The 7574-nt window shown below is 48.1% G+C and overlaps 1 long non-coding RNA gene across 1 annotated transcript; it reads left to right on the top strand.

The window, feature by feature from the left end:
- The first annotated feature begins 43 nt into the window (after positions 1 to 43).
- LOC115948351 lies at positions 44 to 2302 on the top strand. Its single transcript, XR_004082171.1, has 3 exons — positions 44 to 418; positions 519 to 618; positions 1005 to 2302. It is a non-coding gene; the product is annotated as an uncharacterized LOC115948351 (long non-coding RNA).
- The last annotated feature ends 5272 nt before the right edge of the window (positions 2303 to 7574 follow it).

Below are 7574 nucleotides of genomic sequence, written 5' to 3'. Positions count from 1 at the left end.
AGGGGAAGGGTTGTGTGAGGCTTTGCCTTTGTGGGATCCGGGCTGTGGGTGGGAGCTCTGGAGGGGGTGCTCCAGGTACCGCTGGCAGAGCCCAGCAGGAAGGATGTAGCATTGGCAGAGGGGCAAAATGAGGTTGCAGGTGTCTGAAAAAGAAGAGAGCAAAGGTGAGAGCAGGATTTTGCTTCCCCTGAACAGCTGGACTGTGTTTTATTGTAACCTGATCTAAGCCTGTGTCTCTGGTCCTGTCACTCGGATCAGAGATTTTTGTAGAATTAGATTGGATATCGGGAAGCAGTTCTTGGCTGTAAGGGTGGTTGAAGCCCTGGCACAGGTTGCCCAGAGAAGCTGTGGCTGCCCCATCCCTGAAGTTATTCAGGCCACATTGCACGGAGCTTGGAGCAAGCTGGTCAAGTAGAAGGTGTGCCCATGGCAGGGGGTGGAACAGGATTGTTGGAAACTATACAACTTCTACATTTTTAAACTAACTTTAATCAGGGGTTTTGTTCATCTTTGCCCAGGAAGGAAATGGAAGTTTCTTTTCAAGAGACTGTTCCCTGGGCAAGACCTGATGAGCTTAACATCTCAAGGGACTGGGAGGGACCAGAGGATGCACGAGAGGTAAGTGACTATTAATGAACATCCTTCCTGGTGTGTTGGAGACATTTGGTCTGGAAAAAGGTCATAAGAGAAGAAAGAGGACCTGATTAGCAGCTCAGGTGAAGGGATCAACAACCAATAGGAAACCAAATTCCAAGAACTGTGTAACTTGGGACCAATAAACATTGAACCAATTAATCTCTCTGAGTTTTGATTGTATAAGTATGTGAAAAATCTAGAAAAGAGATGTGTGATGGAATTATTTTCTTTGCACGACCCAATGTGTGGATGAAATTAGTTCTGTGGCACATTCTGGCCAGAACATCATCCTGGCCAGAATAAAATAATGCTTGAGTTCTCTAACATTAAAATTTGTTGCAAAGGTTGTGTTTTTCCTGTTGTTTCAGTGACAGGATGAGCTTTAAGTTTCTTCCAACCCAAACCATTCTGGGATTCTCTCAACCTGGTGAGTTGATGACTCCTGTAATTTTGACCAGGACTACCATCCTATTCCAGAGGCGAATTTCTCACTTGGAACATTTCTGCAATACTGGGAGAAATTACTTTTTTTTTTTTTTTGTGAAGGGACTGAAAACTGAATCCCCAGGTACAGCAAATGGGCTGTGCTGGGGTTGTGCCAGCTGGGTTCCTGCATCCTTAAAAGCAGATCGTAACAAATCAATGACTTTGCTCCGGGTGGGGAGGAACTGTGCAAAGCACTGCTGGGATGATGGGGCAATCTGGAAATAGCTTTTTAGCATGTGGGCTGTCAGGAGCTCTTGTATAAGCAATTCTCCCAGCATATCTCTCTATTGTGGCTTTTCAGCTGAAATGATTGTCACACCAGGACCTTCCTGGAGCTGCCCAGCAGGGTGTGTGACAGGCTGTTTGCATCACAGGCCTTCCCAGTCCCTGTGCATTGGATATCAAATCCCAGCTGATGGGAAATGGCCTGCATAGAGCAGCAAGGCCATTCCTCCCACTGTGGCTTGTCTCAACTGCCTGTCTGCATTATCCTTAATGTACTTTCTGGAAACCTGCCTCCTACCTTGGGGCTGCTCCCAGAGGAGGTTTAATGGGTTTGATTCATCCACTGTTGCAGCAAGATGATTAATAATTGAAGAAATTACATCTTTCCTGAGTAGAGATGGAGGAAAGGAGGAGCAAAGGAGAGCACTGGACAAAGGACAACAGTATCCTTGTGACCTCTCCCACCCTCCACCTCGCTCAGAACATCCTGCTCCTGGAGCCCATGGCAAGGGACCACTAGGCTGAGGCCTGGTGCAGCTACACCCTCCTCCTGAAGAGCAGAGCCACATCCTCTTCTTCCCTAGCCAGGGCTCAGTGCTCTCTCTGGGACCTGGGCAGGAGCAGAGTGTGGAGCAGTGGTTAGCTGACAAGGGTCACTCCCTGATACAGCTGGCTGACCAAGGGTGTGAAGGATAACAAACTTAGCTCTCAGCCTCCGTCTAAAGCAGAGATAGAGTGTCCTAGGGGTGCAGCTGTTTAGACAATAATGGCATACAAGACAGGAACAGGAATGTGAAAAAGTCCCAGCCGAATAAACCGCAATAATGCAGACCTAGGCGTGTTTGACCTTTAACCATGTAACCAATCATGAGCTTACTTTTGCACTATGCATGAGTTTCATTAACACTAGTATAAAAACATGTATCGATAATCAATAAATGAGACTTGCTGATCATTCGTATCGAGTGCTTCATTTCTCCCACCGACCCAACAGCAGAGGATGATGCTTGGATATGGGACAGAACAGGCTGTTTCTACTGGCTGCTCCTGCCTCCCCCAGGAATGGGCTGTAACAGGATGGAACTGGGATCCAGCCCATGAGCGGCTTGTCAGACCACCCTGGGCTGGCCCATTCATGCAGCATCTCTGCTAGAATGTGCTGTGGGGCTTTGCAGGGATTTGAGAGGCTCCTTTCCAGTGGGAGAGGATGCCTTGTTTTCAGATAGTTGAGAGGGGAAGGCACAGAACTGTTCTTGTGGAGCATCTGTTCCTCTGTCTCAGGTTCCATGGGGAAATAATGGGGAAGGGCTGAAACTGAGCAGGGTGTGGAGGTAGAGCAGGTTGGGCTCTTCCTCCGCAGCAGGTCCTTTTTGGAAGCCATGTCTGGGGTTCACCTGGTCTGAATGCTCTGTCCTCCTCCTGTCCAAGAGGCTGGACTGAAGGGTGATGGCAGAGCCCTTCATAGGAGTGTCTGGCCTGTATGGGGACAGACATTGTCTGGACATGGAGAGGACAATGTGTGCCCTCTCTTTTTTCTTGCTGAGCAGTATGTGGCACCCATCAAGTGCTGCTCAGGCCAAGCGGGTGGGACTGGAGCTCATCCTTCCCCTGTTGCAGGGCTCCGTAGGGCAGTTTCCTTTTCCTGCTCTATGCCCAGAGGCTCCTGTCCACAGGACCCTAAAGAGGGTCTGCTCCCGTTCTGTCAGGACATCCTTAACCCAAAGGGGAAGGACAAGTGGCAGGAGAGGGGCCAGAAGGGACTGCAGGGGCAATGGGCCCTGTCCAGGGCTCAGGGATGCTCTTATTGCGGGGGCTGGGAGCTAGAGTCTGTTTTTACAATTCCCTCCCCAGCCAGAGCTGGAGACTCCCAGGGTACTGCTGCAACACACATCATCCTCCCGTGGCCTGGCCTGGGCTCAGGGAGAGCACAGATCCACCTTGTTTCAACAGGAAAACAGAATCACAGAGCTCCACAGTCCTTCCTCTGTTATCTCGCTGGCTGTGCCAGAGTGGGCTGTGCTAAGATCCTGCCCTTTCACCCTTGGAGGTGGGAAAAATGGATCCCAAATGGATCCCCTTCAGTAGTCCCTTTACACGTTCCAAGGCACACCATCCTGATTGCACCCAAGCAGACGAGCAGTTCCTGGGGCCACATCTTGAAAGGGCAGTGGCTGTCAGGCCTTCCATAAACCAAATCCTGCGGCCCCAGATGCAGCTCTGTCCTGGTGATAGGGTAATTTGCTCAGACTCTAGGATAAAAACAACTTCTGAGCCAAAGTACCCAGCTGGAAAGGGCAGGGTAGTGGTCCAGACCCAGCAGGAGGGTCCTTGGGGGGCAAAGATTGTGCCAGGAGGAGCAGGCATGGGAGCACGGGGAGAATTTTCATCTTTTGATCCCATGTTTTGAATGCTTTGGGCAAACAGGTGTTGCTGCTGAGTCTTTGCTCGTGCTTCCAAAGAGACCTTGGGCTGCTATGTGGGGCAGGGACAGTCTTGGTGCAGGACCTGGGAGAGCATTGGAGAGCATTGAAGGTGAACAGTCTGGGATTGGGAGAGGGTCTTGGAGAGGACTGCTTGGCTAAGGTGCTTGAGGTCCATGGGGCCCTCACCTGTGTCCTGTCTAGGTCTCCTACTTGACTAGGTGTTACAAGGAGGGCTGTAACCCCAAAACATCATCTGCTGTGTTTTCTGCACAGAAGCCTCAGCAACTGCCTCTGCTTGCCCAAGAATTCAAAACCAAACTGAAGAGGTTTCCAGATGGATCTGCAGGATCTGCAGACCTGAACTCCACAGGGACACTGGGCTGCAGGGGCAAATGCCTAGGTCAGAAACCAGCTCATGAGCAGGACCTGGAGGTGGGAAGTGTTTTTGCCACTTGCTGGACAGTGTCCCCTTGGCATGGCCAGCAGGTCCAGCTGGAGCACCCCACCAAGCCCAGGTCTCTTCCAAGGCAGGACATGGCAAGCCTGATTTCACAGAATCAATTGGTTGGAAAAGACCTCTGAGATCATCAAGTCCAACCTATGACTGATCACCACCATGTCAATTAGACCATGGCACTAAGTGTCACATCCAGTCATCTCCAGGGATGATGACTCCACCACCTCCCTGGGCAGCCCATTCCAATATCTGATAACCCTTTCTGTGAATAAATTCTTCCTTTATTTCTGTATTGGGAGCTTTGGCTGCCAGAGTTGGATTACTGAGGAAAGGATTTCCGTGTGAGACTTGGGGTGTTGTGAGTTGAGTGTGGGAGCTGTGTGCTCATTGCAGAGCAGTCTTGGGAGAGCACAAGGCAGGTACTGCAGCAGGGCATGAGCATGAATGTGGAGAGCCAGTATATCCCTTTCTTCCCTTTATGATACAGGAAACATTCTGGCTCTCTACAACTCCCTGGCAGGAGGGTGGAGCCAGGTGGAGGTCAGGTTCTGCTCCTAGGGAACGAGTGATATGACAAGGGGAAACACCTCAAGTTGAACCAAGGGAGGTTCAGATTGGATATTAAGGAAAATTTCTTCACTGAAAGAGTGGTCAAGCATTGGAATGGGCTGCCCAGAGCAGTGGTGGAGTCACCATCCCTGGAGGGATTTAACAGAAATAGAGATGTGATGCTTAAGGCTACAGTTAGTGGTGGCCTTGGCAGTGCTGTACTCAATGATGTTAGAGGTCTTTTCCAACCTGAATGACTCCATGATTTCTATGTTTTCCATGATCCAACATCGACCAGTACTCTTGTCAAATGTTGTTTTCAGGATTCCTGCAACTCTGTGGCCTAACTTGCAGATGTCCCCGTACCTCCAGCTGATGACAACAGGCGGCAGAGTGTGCAAGGACAATGCAGCTGTCACTCTGCTGCTCGGCAGCCTCAGGTCCTACCCGTCTAAAACCCAACACCAAATGGTTTTCTTTTCCTTTCTCTGAACTGTGGCTAAACCTGTCATGCTCTGCTGCAGCTGCTGGACAAGCCCTGATCAGTTCCAGGCCAGTTGCTGCTTAGTACTGAGGACATTGTTGGGGAAACAAAGGAGTTGCGGCAGAGGCATCATTTGGCTGTCTTGGGAAGTACCACCACATGTCTGTGAGGGCCACATTCCAACATGCCATCCAGCCACATCCTGCTCTTTTAGACTCCTGGTCACAAAGTGAAGCTTTTATATCTGCTGCAAATTTGTCTTGGAAAATTGCATGGACTGCAGCAATTTATTTCTGCCTTGCTGTGTGCTTAGAAACTGTTGGAGTCTTTCTGCTGACATTTACCAAAAATATTTCTCTGGAGGCACATCCTGGTGTCCCTGTAGATTTCAGTCCAGGGATTTCAATGCAATTTCGTAAGCTGCTCTGTAGCCCTGATGGTTCTGTTGGACCAATTGTCCTGGAGAATCAAAGATGAACAGTCACAGAGGATGTAGACTAAGGATCCATCTACGTCAGCCTTGATACCTCTAGATGTGGTCACAGCAGACCCCTTGAAGAGACAGATCAATATTTGTACTGCACCCTGGAGTGTGCTCCCAGCCTCCAACCATTCTCATTTTCCAAATCTTCTCAAGCTTATCACCCTGAAATCCAAGCTCAGACTCAAGAAAATTTCCTTGTCCTCACCATGTCCCTTGGCAAGGAGTTCCTCATGTGAAGAGCTGCCTCCCTCTGTTCCTTTTGAACCTTCCTCTTGCCCCCTCCATTGAATAATCCGTGGCTCCTGCTCTGGGGCAGACAGTAACTATTTGCTTTGTCTCTCTTTCTAGGCCACTTATCATCTTGCAGACTTCAATTCAATGTGGAAAGTCTCAATTCTTCTTGAAAATACTTCTTCTCATCTGAGATCTTGCTTGGAGCTGCACCACCCTGGGATCTCTGGCCCCAGTCATTTTCTTTCTGTTTCCAACTGGTTTGCTCGCAGTTAAACCCAGTTTCCCACATTAGTGATCCAGCAGCTCCCAGGAGCACTGTGATAAAGTGATCCCCCAGACATGGCTCCAGCCCAGGAGGTGATGTGGTGGAGCAGGCTACCCCCAGGGCTGAGCAGAGGTTTCCTCCCACATCCCCAACCTGTCCTGGTAATGGATCCAAAGATACTGTGTTTGGTTTCTATCTATAGCTGAAGTACACCATAAGATGGAGGTTTTATAGACTCCATAAATAGCCACTATTTAGGATGTATAATATGGAGGAGGTTTTAGAAATCAAAATATTTAGAGGTTTGCATTATTTGTCTTGGTAGGAAGGAGCAAGAATACAGAATCTTTAAGGAAGGAACAAAGTTGAGGAAAACAGTGAATAGCGGAAATAACAGAGGTGTCAAAACCTCCAAAAATTCCTTTTGGTTGAATGGAAGCAGGAAATACAGCAAGGTGTATCCGAAAGGAGAGAGAATTCATTGACAAGGTTGAGGCACAATGTTTATATTCCTGCTATAAAATACTGATTTTTCAAAACAAATCTTGACATTTTGATCAAACCTGTAGTTGAATGTTGTGGAACATGCAGAACACTCAACTAAAGCTGCCCTGAGCTGGGCTGTGTTTGTATGAGCCATCAGTAAGGAGGCTCCAGCTCATTCCTCTGTCTGTTCTCCTCCTCTCAGTTTTATTCTGGTCCCTGTGTGGAGATGTGTCAGAACAGTGTAGGGTTGGTCTCAATGGGAATTTGTGCAAGTTTGTTTCTGAATGTATTGGCAGAAATGGAAAGAGCAGGGAATGGAAGGAGTAGATGTTGGTGACACCTGATCTTGGAGGACTTTTCCAACGTTAATCATTCTGTGGTTCTGTGATTCTGTGACTCACACTGAGCAGTTTATTAGCACTGCTTAGAGAAGACTGTGACAGGTTTAGAGGTTGCCACTGATAATAACTGACCACAAAAATGTTGGAGTCTCCTGACCTCCCTCTCCAGTTCAGCCATATTTATAATATTTTCTTGGGGAAAGATAAAGTTACAGTTGATGTCATTTACAGATTAGGTGGAATTTGATTGACTTTAGTTAGTAGCATAAATAGAGGTGAGAAAAGTAATATGTATTTCTGAGTTAAGCAAAGTTCAGCTTTTGATTTCTATCTAGATCATACCTTTGACTTAGTTTTCATTAGCTGCATTGTTTTCCATGGAGGCTATCCACAACACTGCTGTGTCACTCCATCTTTTGTTTTATATTTGCTTTGATTTCAACAGAGAATTACTGCAGTACCTCTGTGTTGCTCCATCCTTTGTTCCATGTCTCCCTTGGAGTG

The sequence above is a fragment of the Geospiza fortis genome, unplaced genomic scaffold (genome assembly GCF_000277835.1).
Source record: "Geospiza fortis unplaced genomic scaffold, GeoFor_1.0 scaffold59, whole genome shotgun sequence".
In the NCBI taxonomy this organism is placed as follows: domain Eukaryota; kingdom Metazoa; phylum Chordata; class Aves; order Passeriformes; family Thraupidae; genus Geospiza; species Geospiza fortis.
This window is presented reverse-complemented; position numbering and strand designations above follow the sequence as displayed.